We start from the raw sequence: 18,510 nt of genomic DNA, 5'->3' as shown, positions 1-18,510 counted from the left end.
GGGGGGCTCAAGTAACAGATAATAAATTTTACCACCACCATCACCTTTTAAATATGATATTATCAACGTCCCTCTTCAAGTATAAACAAAAAAAGGGGAAAAATATAACAAAAAAGAAATGAGTTCATCAGCAGAACAAAAGTATAGGAAGTTATTCACAAAGGCACACAAAAGGAAGCTGACATAGGATTGTTAATCAAGGTGTGGCACACAAAATAATTAGTTTACATACAGTTATGGGTGCGGCTGTGAATTTTGCAACAATTTACATTTAGGGACAGTGTTGGGGTTTGTGAAGGTTGATGAGTTTTTAAATTGAGGACAAAATACAGTTGAACACAAATTATGGCTTAGAGCAGATGTCAGCTGACAAGCATGGCGCTGGCAGACGACTAAGATGAGGATGTTAGTGTTCAATGGGTCAATGGTATCACACACACACACACACACACACACACACACACACACACACACACACAATGTAACTGATATTTTCAGAATGTGTGAGAGATTTTTTTTTTTTTTTTATATTTTCACCCCAAACAAGGCACATTGCCACTTTGGGGTAGAGGGCTACTATCAGGGGCAGCAACTGCTGGGGCACTATGTTGGGATTTGGGCAGCAAGATGTCGGTTTACGTTACACTTGAACTTCTGCATGTCAGTACAGTTAGGGAAGCAGGGACCTGGAATGGAATTCCAGAGTCTAGTGGTTCTTGGGAAGAAACTATTGGAGTAGAAAGATCTTTTACATCTAGTGATCTCTACTGTGTGGGAGTTGGATTTAGCTGCCTGTCGGGTTTGTCGAGGGTGTCTACGTCGTGGGGGCACAAGTGTCTGCAGTTCATCAGAGCATTCACCATTAAAATACTTGTAGAAAAGGCAGAGGGATGCAACGTTTTGTCGATGGGACAGAGGCTGAAGCTTAGATGCCAGTTCAGGGCCTATCAGATTGGCGACTCTTTTGAACCTTGTCTAGGAGCGAGAGACTAGCAGCAGATGCACCAGCCCAAATGTGACAACAATACTCCATACATGGGCGAATGATGGCCTTACAGAGATACAGGATACTTTCAGGTGTCAGTAGTTTTCTAGCATGGTAGAGAGAGCCTACCTTTTTCGCAGCGGCCCTGGCAATGTTTTCAATATAATTGTTCCAACTCATGTTTCCTGTGAACGTTAGGCCAAGCAGTTTGAAAGATGTACTCTCAGATAAAGAGTCACTGGCCATTGCTATTGGTGGCAGAGAAGGTTTCTTGTAATTATTGAAGGAAACAAGTTTAGTCTTGGCAGCATTGAATGTGACCATCCATTTTTGTCCCCATTCCACTACAGATTGGAGGTCATCCTCTAGTGTTTTTGCCATTTTTTTAGATATGTGTTCATTTGTTTTCCTGTCATGCCTATTATAGAGTGTGATGTAATCAGCATATATACCCATCTCGGAGGCAATTTTGTCGGGGAGGTCATTAATGAATATTAGGAACAATAGAGGTCCAAGGATAGACCCCTGAGGCACTCCCGCATTTATATCATATTGTTTAGATGTATGACCGTCGAGGACAACCTGGATTTTTCTCTTACTTAAGAAGGATTTAATTATGTTAAGTATTCTACCAGTGATACCGTATGATCTAATTTTCCTGAGGAGACCCTCATGCCATACCCTGTTAGAAGCCTTAGATATATCCAGAGCTACCGCTCTGCCCTCCCCTGCTTTTTTTTTGGTATATATGTTCAGAGATTACAGTGAGGATGTCTGCTGTGGAACGGGCTTGTCTAAATCCATATTGTTTGTCAGTCAGAAGTTTAGCATCTGTAAGATGCCGGACTAGAGCATGGTTAATTTATGGTCTCAAATATTTTGGCGAAAAGTGGAAGGAGGCTAATGGGGCGATAATTTGATAGGTCAGTTCTTTCGCCAGAATTCTTGAATACTGGTATCACAGAAGCAGTTTTCCAACAGCCCGGAAAGCATGATTCATTAAGGCATTTGTTGTAGAGTTTGGAGAGAACTGGAGCTATTTCGGCTGAGCACTTTTTTAATAGCACAGCTGGGATGAGATCAGGTCCACATGCCTTTGAAGTGTCAAGGTTTTTTATGATAGCATGTACCTGAGCAGGGGTGATTTTTAGATCGTCTAGCATGGCATCTGTCAACAAAGGAAAGCCAGGTAGGGGGTGGTTGGAAGGGTCCAGTGTGGAGTTCAAGGCAAACCAGCTGACAAGCATATGAGCCTTCTCGGTTGCTGAGCAAACAACCTCGTGATTGTTGGTTAGTGGGGGAATTGTTGATTGCCCATTATTTACTACACGGTTGTAGATTTTCCAGAAGTCACGATTTCCTAATTTTTGTGCTTTGATGCGTTTTTTTTTGTATTGTTTATTTTTATACTTACGAATCTGTGCGTTCCTTTTTCAGCAGTCACTTTTTAAATTTAAAAAAAAAAAAAAAAAAATCAATATTTGATTCTGCTTTATCAGTTTTTCTTACAGGTTGTTGAGAACAAAATTTAATTCGATTCAACTCGTCCCTCAAAATACTTTGCTAGAGTCTGAATTATTTTCAAAAAGCCATCATCTGAAAAGGGACATAACTATATTTTCCATACAGAGTTACTACTTTTTGTTTAGAACCAAAAAAAATTTAACAAAAAATATAGTAAAGAAAAATATACAGATAAAAACACTCCTGAGCAACGTCGGATAGGTACATTTAGTTTTGAATAAAATCAATGGCATTTGGAATAAGACAGAACTATACATGACTATCAGGGAGACCTGAAGTTGCTCAGGATTGAACGATGATCAAATGTATCACACTCCCATATTTTTATTGTCATCGAAATCGGTGAAATCGGCCATTTTTCAATCAAATCGATTGATTGCCTGTTAAGGATCCATTGTGGTGCACCTGGAAGAAGTTTCACGTGCCTCCCTACAGTGAATTAGTCCACAATACATTGTAGTCTACATTGCACTGTAGAAAACCTACTGCTGAGTTTATAAAATTATTTTTATATATAATTGCTTAAATTAAAGTTTAAAATGCAAAAGTCAGGTATAAAGCTTCAATTGTGCTCTAAACAAAAACATTTCGAATGCATCCCTGTGATATCAAAGAACCTACTGTTGAATTTATATGCTAAGCCTTTCAGCTTGGGTGATAATAATACTTAAATGCATTTGTGATGTTAGGCTGTGTAAGGTGTTAACTTTGGTCAAAATCGCCTGTTTCCTTTTTTTTTTTTTTTTTTATAAAATTCTTTTGATTATCGATACTTGTCGAAAAATTCCGATGAAAAAAACTATCTAAAAACATTGCTAACTACATAAAGTAGATTCGTGTGAAATTTCATAAAAATCAGCTTAACTGTTTTCGAATCCATAGGAAACGAACTCATACAGACATACAAAATTCCTTTTATGTAATAGTACAGATAAAGTTCAGATAAAAACGGAAAGCTGTGTAATGATAGGAGCACACGAGACGTGTGGAAATATGCGTGTGTTTGCATAGAATTATCTCTTCATATAATTTAAAATTTATCACTTCAATGTTTTTTTTTGTTTGTTTTGTTTTGTTTCTTGTTTTTTTTTGTTTTTGTTTTTTTTTGTTTGTTTTGTTTTGTTTCTTGTTTTTGTTTGTTTTTTTGTTTGTTTTTTTAATGGCGATGCACATGTGCACAGCCGAACACGTACACACATTTCGACCAACCACATGGTTTTGTGCCAAAAAATATAATCTGGAGATCCGTTATAAAATAAAATAAATGCTTAAATTTGGATATTTTTTTTTTTATTAAGTCAGAATCGGCACAATGTAACCCTAGATACTTCCGGACTCCATGCCGGAAGACCAACTTGAAAACAAATTACGATCTTGCACCAAGAAAATAAATAAATAACGACTTATAAATTTCAACAAACTGTACACGTATAAAAAAAAAAAAAAAAAAAAAAACTTGTCACTTGCCAGCATGTAGATCTGTGAAATATTCCTAAATTCTACCAGTTACCAATGTGTGTGTTTGCGCGCGCATATGTATATTTTTTTTGGTATTATTATACAAACACCGTGACAGGGTTAGGGTTTAGGGTTAGGGTTAATTCGCTGTCACGGTGTTTGTATAGTTTTACCTTTTTTTTTTCTGTGGAAATATTCTTTATTCATTTATATACTTTTTATATATACCAATCCTTATTTAAGAAGCTCAATGTAATTACAGAGCATATAATGAATAAATGACAAGTCTATATTCCAAATTTCATGATGTTGACCATCTTACAATTTATCCCTTTATTTCAGTTGACACAATCCTTGACATATATATATATATATTAAACAGTAATCTATGGACATGCATGTTTCGAAGTTCATACCTGTCGTCAGCGTAGCTTGACTGTGTCTCTAGGAATCGAACTCCGGACCGGACCATGTGTATTACAGCCCGGCGTTCGATTCCTAGAGACATAGTAAAGCTATGCTGAAGAGAGGCAGGAACCTCGAAACATGCATGTCCGTAAATTACTTGTTTTAAAAATAATAAAAAATAAATAAATAAAAATATTATTTATGTCCATGAAAAATATGGGGCGATTTTCTAAGTAAAATGATCTTCGAGGCAAAGATGCTACTTAACCGTATTTATTTAAAAAAAAAAAAAAAAAAAAATCAACAAGAAATCTATACGTGTGCATATGTACACACACATTTATACTAAAAGCTATTTGTTTCATGAATTTACATAAAATAAAACTTAAAGTAAAAATAACCTTTCATGCACAAACATTATTTTAAGTTATACAAATTAAATGGGCGCTAACATATCAACTCTCTAACTTCCTTTTTATTCAGTTATTTTTTTTTACAATAGACACTTGTGAAAACAAAACAACAACTTGCTACTACAGAAATTTTTTCTTTTTGAAATTTTTTTTATTTATTTACGTATTTTCTTCAATGATCCCTTCGGTTTGAAGAAGTTACATTGTTCAGTTTATTCATTCTTATTAACATATCGTTTTGTGTGGGGCGTTTCACTACTAACACACATTGAAATATGGTAACCAAACAGACGCTTTGTCTAGTTCATGACACAAGGCGGACGCACGGGCGCAAATACACATACATAGATGAGATGAGAAGGTAATATAATGAACTAGCAGGACTCGTAAACCGGCGTTGCCCGGTCGAAGCATGCCCCCCCCCAACGTCGTAAAATATTAAACTAGAGTTGTTATTGCTGACTAACCCCCAACGTCCTAATGCTGAGAATAGCTTTCGGAATAGACGCCCCCAACCAATATTCTATAACTAATATTCTAGTATAAATTACAATCACTTGTCAATCGTTTATCTTCACACACCATTTGTACAAGTCTATCTACTATTTCTTTTTTTTTTTTTTTAAATTTTACTTCTGTGTTAAGTCTTATAAATCAAGTCACCTTCTTCCTATGGCTAACACTTGATCTCTATACGAGATAAATATTTGAATATTCTATCAAAGTTCTCTTTACCTTTCAAATGTTGAATTGAATTGAACATTAATTTTCCTCTCCTCCAAAAATGACCAGTTAACTATTTTATAGTATATCGTTTTAGTTGTCTCTAGGTCTTACTGAATTCCAATAATTTATCTAGTCTGGTGGAGTATCATGCTAAGTCCTGTTATCTGAACTAGCATCACTAGAAGAAGGTGTACACCGTTCCTTTGTACGAGCCAGATGTAGCGAGAGGATCTTCAATGTAAAGTCCCAGAAATTAAGTGGAGTTCCCTCCCTTCTTATGGCTAACATTTGATCTTTCTATTTTCTTTTACCTTTCAAATGATGGATTAGTAGAAAAGTTAACATTAATTTTTCTCTCCTGAATTGACCAGTTAACTACATCATAGTATATCTTTCTCTTGGTCTCATTGAATTCCAAGTCAAGAATTCATCTAGTCTAGTGGAGTGTCCAGCTATATCCTGTTATCGGGATGGGGGGGTAACATTATTAGAAGGTGTAGCATTCCTCGTACGAGTCGGTGTACAGTTGTGTCGAAAGGATCTTCTGGTGGGCTTTATTTTCGAAATTTGGTTTAGGTTTACTTGTAGAGTGAAGTCTCGTGTCAGGTTATCCTGACAAACCCTTGTACAGAAAGACTGCAGACACTCGATGATGGCGTCTAGTAGATAATTCAAACTCCTCGTCGTTTAGTTGATCGATATCTAGCTATCTCCACGTCTGGTGATCACAGTCTGTTCGTGTCACTACTAAAACCAATCACAAAATATCTATGCATGAATGAATACATAGTAGTTTTCCTATCCGAAGATAGTATTCGTTCATTCATAGCTATTCCGTCTTCCTCCCACTGGTTTTTAGGTGGACAAAACCAGCATTACCTAACTATGAAACCCATGACTAAGGAGGGGCGAGGAAAGTCATGGGAATTGCTGGTAAACTTTCTAAATGAATAGTTTACACTGGCGTTTTGGGGCCTTTTTCATTTTTTTATATCCTTATTTAAAACTCCGTGTACATACCCGGCATTGTCCAGGAATCTTTTTACTTTAATTTTGGTTTCATCTATTTTGCTTCTATTTTTTTATCACATAAATACGTTCGAGTTTTAAGGTTTTGTTTTGTTTTATTTATTTATTTCTATAATTTTAGGCTACAAACTAAAGATAACGAATCGGCAAGTAGGACAAATGAAAGGGGTGCTAATTATGTGACGAATGCAGGGAGGAGAAACTTATGTAGCAGGTAACTCATTCCGCTACGTTGAATTATTCTTCTGTGAATAGGATTTTTAACAAGTCAGTTTTCATAACTTTATATTATTGCACTATCTTCCACATATGATGAGCAAAGAAGGTGATGCTTAATCTTAAAAATAATTGATAACAAAAAAAGGAAAATGTACTTAGAGATTTGAGAACACTTCCATTGTCTTCTTTATTAAATTTTACATAAAACTACACTTTTAGATCTAATGTAAATTCTATAACGTTTCTGTAAGGAATACACACACCGAGTATATATATTATATATATATTAAAAAGTTTGATTTATGTCCAAGTAACCTACATCTAAAATTTCAAGTGTTTAGACCCAAAATTGGCGGAGGAGTTTGGTAGAGTCTGAAAAGGTCAACTCTGTAAACGTTAAGCTCTTGCCAGCCAAATTTTCGTTCAAAAACTGATTAAAACGCTTGCTGCATGTCTGAATACCTTTTATGTAAAATTTCAAATGTTTAGACGAAAAATTGGCTGAATAGTTTACTAAGGGCCGCAAAGGTCAAATCTTTTTAACTTTGAACCCTTAACAGCCAAATTTTCGGCCAAAAACCGATTAAAAAGCTTGCCCTATGCTTTATGTAAAATTTCTAATGTTTAGAAATTGGCTGAGTAATTTGTTGGAGACCGTAGAGGTCAAATTATTTAAAACTTGGACCCCAATTTTGACCCTTTAACATTTGTTTTGGGCTCAACTCAAAAGGTTAGATCCATGTCCAAGTAACCTACATCTAAAATTTCAAGTGTTTAGACCCAAAATTGGCGGAGGAGTTTGGTAGAGTTTTCAAAGTCAAATCGTTGAACTTTAATCCTTTGACAGCCAAATTTCTGGCCGAAAACCGATTAAAAAGATTTTCTCAAATCTCAAGTCTGTAAACTGAAAATTGACAGTAGTTTGGTAAGGAAATGTACATACAGACAATTCCACACACACACACACATATATATATATACATATACACATACATATTCATATGTAAATAATAACAGTATAGTTACATTCTAAGATCCAAATATTTATTTTTCATGCAAAACAGCTCCTTCAGCATGTTAATATTTCGATATTTTTTACGTTTTCGTTATGCAAAAAAAAAAGGTTATTATTGTGTTAATACAGTCTCTTTTCATGCATACACTCTTCAGAAAAATTAGAAATTCTTTGCTTAGATAGAAAAGAGGTATAACAATATAATGCTGCAAGAAGAAAAAAAGTTAATAGAAGACTCAACATCGTCTATTTGTTCCGACTGTCATCATATATATATATATATATATATATATATATATATATATATATATAATGATACTGATTATGGTTGTATAGATTGGTTTCCTATATGTAAATCCAATGAAACTCGCATGATTATTAAAGAGTGGTCAATGTATGATAAAGCTAGTATATAGGCTGTTTATTATACAAACATTATTGGTTACATATGTGCATACATGTTTCAATGGAATCCCAATTCAAAGGTACCAATTCCATTAGACCAAAAATGGAGCGATATTGAAACAAGTCAAAATTACATTTGTTTTTTTAAAAGATCTTCAAATGTGGTTTACACTCTGGAAGAAAGTGAGGTGTATACTTTGTAGATGTGAGCAGTAGGGGTTTTGGAGGGAGGTGTGGTAGGGTAAACATATTAGTATTATTTTAACTTGGCGGTTGTTTATTGGCCTAAGTTTTCACTTTAATCTGAAGTAATATTATACCCTCATCACCACTACTTCCCTATCTTAGGTTTTTATTGTTGTTTTTTTTTCTTTTCTGGTGGCGACTTTATTATCCATCTATTTTATTGATAAGTTCTGTTTATTTATTTATTTTATTCCTCGATTTTTTTTTCATCTGTTTGTAATTTTTCATCTGTTAGTAAATGTAAATAAACAGTGAAACTTTCAACTTCTCTTGATTATATATATATATATATATATATATATTCAGTAAATTTAAATTATATCCCCCTCTTTTTAAAGTGAGTTTATTTTCTGTATGGAATATACTTCCAAAATAAACTATTAAAGTTGTTTAAAAAATAGAAATATTTTTTATTTTTAAAAAAAAAAACAGTGTTTACAAAATGTTTACAAAATGCCGGCGCGCCTTCATGCAGCCATTTTTTTACGTAATGAAATCAATTAAATTTTACGAGTTAAATATTTTTCAATTTTTAAACTTTAAAAATCTATCAAATTTTTTCTATTGGTTCAATTTTTACGATATTTTCATGATCAAGGTGAAATTTTATGCTCTTTCCAATAAACTAAATATAATAATTTAGACAAACGTTTATTTCTAAATTCACGACCCCCATTTTGGAATGTCTATTAAAATGTTAATAATTAATTTATGTACCAATGTTTTATATATCACAAATTGAAGATAAATGTTCAATAAAGAAAATATTCTAATTTAAAACAAAGAGAATAGTTTTTTGGAAATTTTACCTGTAAAGTCCAAAGTGTAAAACTTTTTTTAAAAAGAACCACGTTGATTTTTTTTGATTTTTTAATGAAAGCTCATGTTATGCTTATATCGTCAAGTCAATACCGGACGCTGACGGCAATTTTTTCTATTTCATTCAAGGTTTTCTTTTTTAAGATATTAAAAAAAAAAAATTCAGTCGATAAAGAAGTATTAAAATATATCAATCAAAAACTCGTGGATTTCATTAAGGGAATTAAAAAAAAAAGCAAAAAAAAAAAAATCGGTGAACTGGATTTTTTGTTTTAGGGGAAAGTGAATGTGTATGTTACGGAGGACGAAAAATACTAATTTTGGTTAATAGACACAATAAAAGAGACATTAATTATGTCCCTTTGACGAATCCATATTTGATAAATTTCATAATAGCAGGAGCAGCTCTTTTAAGCTGGGCACAAAACACGTTACGAAAATGCGATTTTCTATGCCCCTCGCTTTAAAAAAAGTATTTTATTTAAAAAGGACATGGAATTTAAAATATAAATATGGATAAATTCTTAACAATGAAGAATGGAAGTACCCATTTAATAGTATTTTTTATAGGTAAGTGATTTTTTTTTGTCATTTATATACACATATTTATCGGAGCAAGTCAAAATATGTTGATTTTCTTTATATCTTTTTTAAAGAAAACCACTTTAAAAAACAAATATTGCATAATTTGCTATTAAATCTGTTTTTTTTTTTTAAAATTGGTCTTTGCTCCTTTAACTGAAAAAAAAAATTAGGGTTTGAATTACATTTTTATAGTAGTTATAAGCTTCGAAAGATAGTAAATTGAATTATTAGTTCTTTTCATCATTTTTAATGGCCGCTTTCTGATACACCTGAAGTGCTTATTATAAACAGTGGACTTCACACATACGTGCTCGACCGGCGTCCCTCGCTGTATATAACATTACGCTTTACCAACATATGAAGGAAGACGTGCCAAGTATTATCATCACCGTGGCACGTCAAAAAAAAAATATATATATATATATATATATATATATATATATATATATATATATATATATACATATATATATATTCCTGATAAAGATTCCGTTATAAATCGAAATATCGAATTTAATTTTAATAAATAAATGTCTATTTATTGAAAGAGATTCTGCACTTGTTTGGCCTTTAAACCTTTAAAATTTTGAATAATTATTTTTATGCTAAGATTTTTTTTAAATATTTATTTTTTTAAATATTTATTTTTTTAAATATTTAAAATGTTGCAATAAGTAAATAAAAACAGGTTAAAAAAGTTTTATCGTTAAAAAAAAAAAAAAATAGATTTTTTTTTACGATAAAAACAAAGAAAAGTCGATCAGCAAAAAGTTTTCACGGGTCCTGCTTGTATATTAATAAGAAGAAATCTCAAACTTACCCCCCCCCCCCAAAAAAAAACTTACACGATATGACGACATCAGTCTCCACTGATACCACACAAATGATCATTAAGGGCCAAGGAGGATAGAAAGATCGGGGAGGGAAAGCACTAACGAGATCTCGACTTTGAGAGTGCAGAATAGTACTGGGATCTTGGTGGAGACTTAATGTGACCCAAATCCCAGAGATGACCAATGTTTGTTGCCAATGAGAAATGAATTGTGTGCGGCTGTTGCAATAACGCAAAATTATTTTCAATGATTATTAAAAGGAATGGGGGGGGCTGGAAATCTGGTAAAACTTGTCACAGACTCCAGAGAGCACAGCTGATGACTTCTAGTGTGTAAATAATAAATAATATATTTACTTATTGTGGCACTTCAAATTTGAATATAATTTTGAAATTAAAAAAAAAAGAAAAAAAAATTTTTTTTTTAATCCTTATTCACCCCAAACAAGGCACAATGTCATTTGGATGTAAGTGGCTACAATATGAGACCATGTCTACAGAAACACTATGTAGGAAGTTGAGCAGCAAGATGTTGGTTCAAATTACACCTGAATTTCTGTATGCCAGTAGAATCAGAGAAGCAGAAGATCAGGAGGGAATTACGACGTTTACCAGTTCGAGGGGAGAAACAACTATAGTAGGAGGCTTTCCGGCATCTAGGGACCTCAACAGTGAAGGGGTGGGATTTTGCTGCTTGTCAAGTTAGTCAGGAGTATGCATATACGTCTAGGGGACACAAGTGCTACGAGTTAAGAGCACATTCCATTAAAGTATTTGCAAAACAGGCACAGGGATGCAAGATTGCGACGATGAGACAGAGGTTGGAGCTTGGCTGATAGTGCAGGAGCTGCAGGACCTATAAGATTTTACTTAGGGGGGGGGGAGAGAGACTAGTGGGAGATGCACCAGCTCAAATGTGGCAACAATACTCCATGCATGGGCAAATGGTGACCTTAGCAAGATATAGGATACTCGCTGGCGCGATTTATTTTATTCGACATCAAAACATAATCACTACAGATCATAGATTTGATTTTGCAGTATATTACTAACTCGACACTCAGGTCAACAATTAGTTGGAAGTGCTTTTAGTGCAGAGTCTTTGATAATTTTGAACCCTGAAAGATGTCAGCTTTAACCACAGCCCACCCTAGCCACTCCATCAGCATGGCATGATGTGGTAAGTTGAGAGACCCGGGGAGGAAGAATTGGGGAGGAGGGACTAAAAAGAAAGAAAGAAAGAAAGGGGCGTGTAATGTGTCAAAAAAAGAAAAAAAGAAAGAAAAGGAAAAAAGAAAAAGAAAAAAAAGCACTCCAGTCAGAGAAAGGGAGAGGAATTTATCATTAAAATCAAGGAGGTCAAGAAAACACGATTTAAATGTGGCATAACTTTTAAAATCAACAGTGAGGTTTAAACTGGAACATAAAACTGTATATTATGTGAGGAATTCGGTTTTAGCTTTGATGATCGTTGAAGACACAGTAGCAGTGCTCTTGGATCGAGTTGTACAAGTGTACGACGGACCTCATGATGTTTATATTTTTTCTGTGTTAAAATTAAAATAAAATTAAATTATTCACAGCCCTAGAATAGTTAAGTGATTACTAATTTATGTCAGAGATTGCGTTAAATTGATCATTTTTTTTCCTGTAGCAAGAAGTCAGGGTTCCCCCACCCCACCCCCACAGATCTGCGCTCAACTGAAATTATTTTGGTGGATAAAAAAAAAAAAATCATCCCAAAGCAGCAAAACTAAAGTTGGCTTGCCAGGACACTATATACAAATTTAGGCATAATATATTGGTTTGAAAGTATAGGTTCTTTTTTTTTTTACCAACTGTCATAGAATTTTAACCATATAATAGTATTATAAAGCCTGCAAAGTTTCATGTAGTTTCGTCTCATAGAACCAAATATATGAGCATTTCATTATTCAATTTGGCTACCAGTATATATATATATATATATATATATATATATATATATATATATATATATATATATATATATACACAACACTTTTTTGGCAATTTTATAAGTTTCAAATCTAAGTGACTATTGATCAGAATTTAACAAATGAAGGCTCGTTGAAAAGGTAATGACCTGCATTGTGTAGTGGGCTATGTGACATTTGCCCCTATCGTCGCACGTTAAGGGGATAATCTATCATTCAGAGCCTATTTTAGGCACTTTTTACAGCCATAAAATGTTTCTATCATAGTCATTTGTTTTCCTAGTTTTGCATATGAATTACAAAATTCATGATATTTCCCAAAACCTCTGGCCTTGATGGAGGGAAGACTAAAACTTGCTGCTATAGTTTCAAATGACCGGAAATAACAGCAACGGAAGTTCCAAATATTTCTCATATGTTATATCTCCCCTCTTTGGTTTTTATACATAAAGAAAATTTCACAGTGTATAAGAATTATTTGATACCGGGGATATTTATAATCGTACCCTATTTCCAAAAGAAGGGAGATATAACATATTAGAAATATTTGGAATCAAGTCTCCCCTTGCTGTTATTTCAGATCATTTGAAACCATAGCAGTAAGTTTTAGTCTCCCCTCCATCAAGGCCAGAGGTTTTGGGGAAGTAATGTGTGTGTGTGTGTGTGTGTGTGTGTGTGTGTGTGTGTGTGTAAAAAGAGGTAAACTTATACAGTAACGCTTTCAGCTAAATGCGCTTCTACTTTATGATTACGTGCGAACGAACACCTTAAAAAACTTGGCAGAAAGAAAATATATATTTTAGAATTTAGATGAGGGGATGTGTGCCGCGTGTAAATTTTACGTAAAATTATTCTATTTGCCGACCATTCCAACTTTTTAAAGACAGTTAACCAAGCTTTTTGTACCGCTAACCCTTATTCAGAGTGGCAAAGTTGTAAAGCCACAATCATCCCTCCCCCCTCAAAAGCCCTCACAAAATGTATCTGCCATAGACAAAAAAAAAAAAATAAAATAAAATAAAATAAAAGAATCTGATCCCCTATTTTAAAATTTTAAATAATTGTAACCCCCGCCTCCCAAGTATTTCAGGCTGTTTACACGAATGGCCTAAAAGAAAGACTTTACAATACCGGAAAATGAAATAAAATGAAAACCAGACAAGTAGATAATTTTTTTTTTTTTTTTAAATACATGGCTGATATAAAAGGTTTATAAAAAAAAAAAAAATGCCGAGATAGAAAAAGATAAGAAAAACACGTGGGAAAACTTAGATTTTCTAATAGGGAAAGGGTCCAAAAACTATTTTACTGGAGAATTTCATTTTAGGTTTGCTGAAACGAAAGGGGGTGTGTTCTGTTTATACGTTCAACTTCTCCAGTAATGTCAATTTTATACAAAGAAAGAAAACCTAGGACTTGTAATAAATAACCAGATTTTTTTTTTCTTTTTCTTTTTTTTTTTTTTTTTTCAGAGCATAACTAGTCAATCACGAGTATCAATGGAGAATCCTAATTAGTCCCGGAATTGGCCGAAGCAGTTTACGATTTAAAAACCTTTTTTAAAGAAGATTTTTAGACTTTATTTTTTTTCTTTGAGGACGGGGTGGGGTAAGTTTTTATTTTTATTTATTTATTTATTCTACTTCAACCTTTCATGTGCTTAGTATCGTCTGCCCGCCCCCTTTTTTTTCTTCTCAGCTTTCGATTATTCGCAAACTGCTTTTGCCATTTTCTAGCACCGACTCGGGATTTTCCGCTGATATTGACAGGAAATTTAGGTGCCTATTCATTACAAGTACCAAAATTAAATTGGGTTCTTTAATACAAGGGCGCATTCAACCCCCTCGATTCGTAGCAGAAACCATAACTCTTGAATTTTGCTTTCAAACTTTAATCAAATTAATTAATTCAATATTCTTATTACTTCGCCATCACTATTAAACGTAGGTCTGATTTTCCAACCACGCTTGAGGTTTATGTTTTTTTAACACGTCAGTTGAGTGTTTGAGAATTGGTAGCTTAGAAGCACAAGTTAACATACTTGATTCTGGGGTAATTTTATGGAATCACTCCAATCTCCAACGCTAACCCTAATAATTTTTAATATGTTTAATTTATTAGTTCTTCGACGGCCAAAAATCTGCAGGTAAAAAACAACGGTTTGAAAATGAGAAAATTTTTAAATATCAATTTTTGCCTTTAAACTTAGATTTTAGTTTAAATCACAAATAATTGACATTTTAAAGACTTAAAAAAAAATCACGAATTTCGAACCCTCAAGTTATAATATTGGCTGAGTAAAAAAACAATTTTTAATTTTGATTGATTATTTATTCATTGATAACAAAAATAATTCGAAATTCGGAAGGGATTTGAAGCCTTCAAACTGCCGATTAGCAACAACTAATTCCTTCAGCAGCAGCCCCCTCATGCCTGCCAGTTTACATCAGGTTCAGTAATGATTTACAACTGATAGACGATCAGAAAAAATTAAATTTAGATTAAAAAAATAAATATTTAACGATTTTTTTTTTTTTTTTACCTTGCATTTTATTTAAATTTTACAAATGCAACAATTTAAACTAGAGTGAAATAAAAACAAAAATAAAATACAATTTTTCTTAAAATATAATGCAGTAATATAAATATACCGGTAAAAAAAAAAAAAAAAAAATCGGTAATTTTTTTTTTTTTTTGGTACTTATGTAGAATACGGATCGTACTGAAATAGTAACGTTAGAAGCCCATTCTTAACATGGGGGCGGCGCTTAAAAAAAAAAAAATAATCTTAACTTTCACCTAACAGTTTAATAAACAAAAAATATCGTAAAACTGAATTCAATTTGAAAATTCTACCCACCCCCCCCATAAAAATGGTCCGTATTCTGAATAAGTACCGTTTTTTTTTTGGGGGGGGGGTTATGGTGGGTTTCATTTTCAGTGATCGTCTTTCGGCTATAGATTTTACCGTGCCAATATGGACTGGACTGGACAGCCATGGATGGGGTCTGATCTATATAAGCACCGTAAGTCTCAAGTTATAACAGTCAATTATTCTAATTTTTTTTTAATTATATCATTGGTGGACTTGAACGAGAATCACCCACCCCCACCCCATAATTTTTATAGTATGTTTATGTAGTATAGTTTTCGAGGTTAGGTGTTTATTCCGAAAGCCGTTCTTAACATGGGGAGGTTGGGGTGTTTATATTACGCTGGGTTAGGTCGTAAAAAAAAAAAAAAAAATACCAACTGCAGAATCCCGATTAAAATTATAGGGGGTGGAAGTGATTCTAGTCCAGGTCCGCCTATATCTTTAAAGAGTTATTTTACGCGTGTGATTTGGGCAAAATTTCGCGGACGTATACAACGAAAATCGAGAATGTTTGTCATTAAGAAAAAAAAAAAAAAAAGATATATTTGTGCTTATGCATCCATGTTATCGCGCTATTTTTAGAAATAGTATTTTCAAATTAAATTCAATTTTTACGATGTAATTAATTATAAAATTGTTAGGTGAAAGTACAGAATAATTACAAAACAACAATCTCCTCATGTTAAGAATGTGTTGAAATAACGTTATTATTTCAGCACGGTAACAGAGATGCACAAGTACCGAAAAATTTAGATAAAAATGTTTTGCTATGAAAATCAAAAGAAAAATATTCATTTTGGGACGCGCTCTGTCGTACAAAAGAACTGTGTATTTATTAAAATAAAAAAAATATAAAACATCGGGGAAAAAATCCAGACCTCCGCGTTTGGTTGTTTAGTAAAACTATTTAATGAATAAATGTATTTACGAATAGAACAATGCTGTATAGAAAGTGTTAAATTCAATATGCAGTTTCTTAAAATTATTAATTTAGATGTAACATCGTTTTAGAGGACTAAAAACGAGTCTGTTATTAAATAAGAAAAACTAAATAATACTCACTTATAATTTCAATAATAATCACCGTCAGGAAAATATTCAACTGGTCCGTTTTCTTCGGCGATGTCCTTCTTGGTGAACATATGTATGCATTTGTTTTTTGTTTTGTTTTTTATTTTATTTTTTTGTTTGTTTGTTTGTTTGTTAAGGTAGATGTTATGCCTCTTCCTTGTGAAAAATAACAGAGGAAGACATTGAGTTGAAAGGGGAAAAAAGACGGAGAGGAAAAACAATGTTTTTCATCCTCCAAACAGATACGTCAGCTGGCATATAGGTGCCCGTGTGTTTTTGAGGTAAGAAAAAGAACAGTTTCCAGAAGCCGAAACAACAACAGACCACAACAGTAGTGTTCGAAAATGTTGATACAGGCTTCTGTGACCGCGAAGAAAGTGTTGCGTCTTTTTTTTTTTTTTCCTTTTTTTTTTTTTTTTTTTTTTTTTCGGGTTGGCTGGCCCGAGAAGACCGAAGACCCGACGGAACACGTTCTCTCTGTCTGTCTCTGTTTTTTCTTTCTTCCTCTCCCGTTGCGTGATCACGAGCTCACCCTCTCTCCTGGTCTCCCATCTCTCTCTCTCTCTCTCTCTCTCTCTCTCTCTCTCTCTATCTATCTATCTAATTTCTCTTGGTAACTGTTGGCACGGAGAAAATAAAACAAGAGGAAAGAAGAAAGAGAGCAATTCAGACGGTAATGCTATTCAGCATCATCGCAAAAATCCTCTGTGGTGGCTGACTGCTATATAGTGTCAGTCTCTCTCTCTCTCTCTCTCTCTCTCTCTCTCTCTCTCTCTCTCTGACTGTCTGTAAGCTCTCATGAGCGCACAACACAACACTCTGGAGATCACTTATGACTTACATAGACAATAATGCATGTATGGATAGATAGATAGAAAGATAAAGATAAAGGCTGATAGACAGAGATGTGGAATTATTATAATCGTTGTTATTAATGTTTACTGACTTGACCTCTCTCGTAATAATAGTAATGACATTCGTTTATCATTAAAGTTAGAAATGAGTGAAGAAGAAGAAGAAGAAGAAGAAGAAGAAGAAGAAGAAGAAACTGATGACTGTTTCATCATCCGCTTCCTACAAATGATCGCGGAGGCTGCAATCACAGTCTGATCATATCGATTTAAAAAAAAAAAAAAAAAAAAAATCCACCCCTTCCCTCCGTCTCGTCCTCTCTTTTTTCCACATATTATCTACACAACTAGATTATCTTTGTTTTTATTATGAAGTAGTAACCGAGTTCGTTCTGTGTTGGCCAATTACGTGACAAAATGTTTATCTCTCTCTCTCTCTCTCTCTCTCTCTCTCTCTCTCTCTCCTACGACGGCGGGATGCTGCGATACAAGGATTCAGAAAGTCGGATCTGAAAAGCCAACATCCTGGAGGAAGAGCACTTTGGGCTGCTAAAAAAAAAAAAATGCCTGGGAAGCTCCATTGGTATTCCCCGTAAGGGAGTCTCAGACTATTAGCAATAAATTAAACCCTTCTCAAAGGAAGAGAAAGTAAAGCTTGGGAGGGTGAACCTCTTAAAACTGCACAAGACCAGAGATATACCTCAGTCAATAGGGAACAAGCCATATCGTAACAATGGTTTAGAGCAGAGGTTCTAAACCAGGGGTAAATTTACCCCTGAGGGTAAAAAATTATGTAGTCGGGGGTAAATAATTGAAGTATCTGATGATTTAAAAATAATTATTTCTTTCTTTATTTATTTGCAGACTGTTATCCTCATCTTCATAGTTGTTGTGATTCCACCACGTTTCGGCCAACTATTCCCATGACCTTCTTCAGGTGGTTGCTAACTGCGCCAGGATAGGAATACTGTCTCTTAACTGTATCCCCAGTAATTACTGCCTTCCATGGTTGTTATTGTCTCAGTATGGGCAAGATCATGCTATGCCCATAAAATTGATGTAGAGCTGAACAAGGCATACCAGACCATAACTGG

The 18,510-nt window shown here is 33.8% G+C and overlaps 1 protein-coding gene across 1 annotated transcript in view; it reads right to left on the bottom strand.

Annotated features, from left to right (window-relative positions):
• The window catches only part of LOC145252765 (uncharacterized), a 187,258-nt gene extending 169,590 nt beyond the window's left edge, over window positions 1–17,668 (bottom strand). Inside the window, exon 1 of the mRNA XM_080112670.1 lies at window positions 16,557–17,668. The gene's annotated coding sequence lies outside the window, so the exon portion shown is untranslated. The remainder of the gene's footprint in view (window positions 1–16,556) is intronic.
• Between the last annotated feature and the right edge of the window lie 842 nt (window positions 17,669–18,510).

This window comes from Euprymna scolopes, chromosome 29, assembly GCF_053919585.1.
Source record: "Euprymna scolopes isolate OS-2025 chromosome 29, ASM5391958v1, whole genome shotgun sequence".
NCBI lineage: Eukaryota > Metazoa > Mollusca > Cephalopoda > Sepiida > Sepiolidae > Euprymna > Euprymna scolopes.
This window is presented reverse-complemented; position numbering and strand designations above follow the sequence as displayed.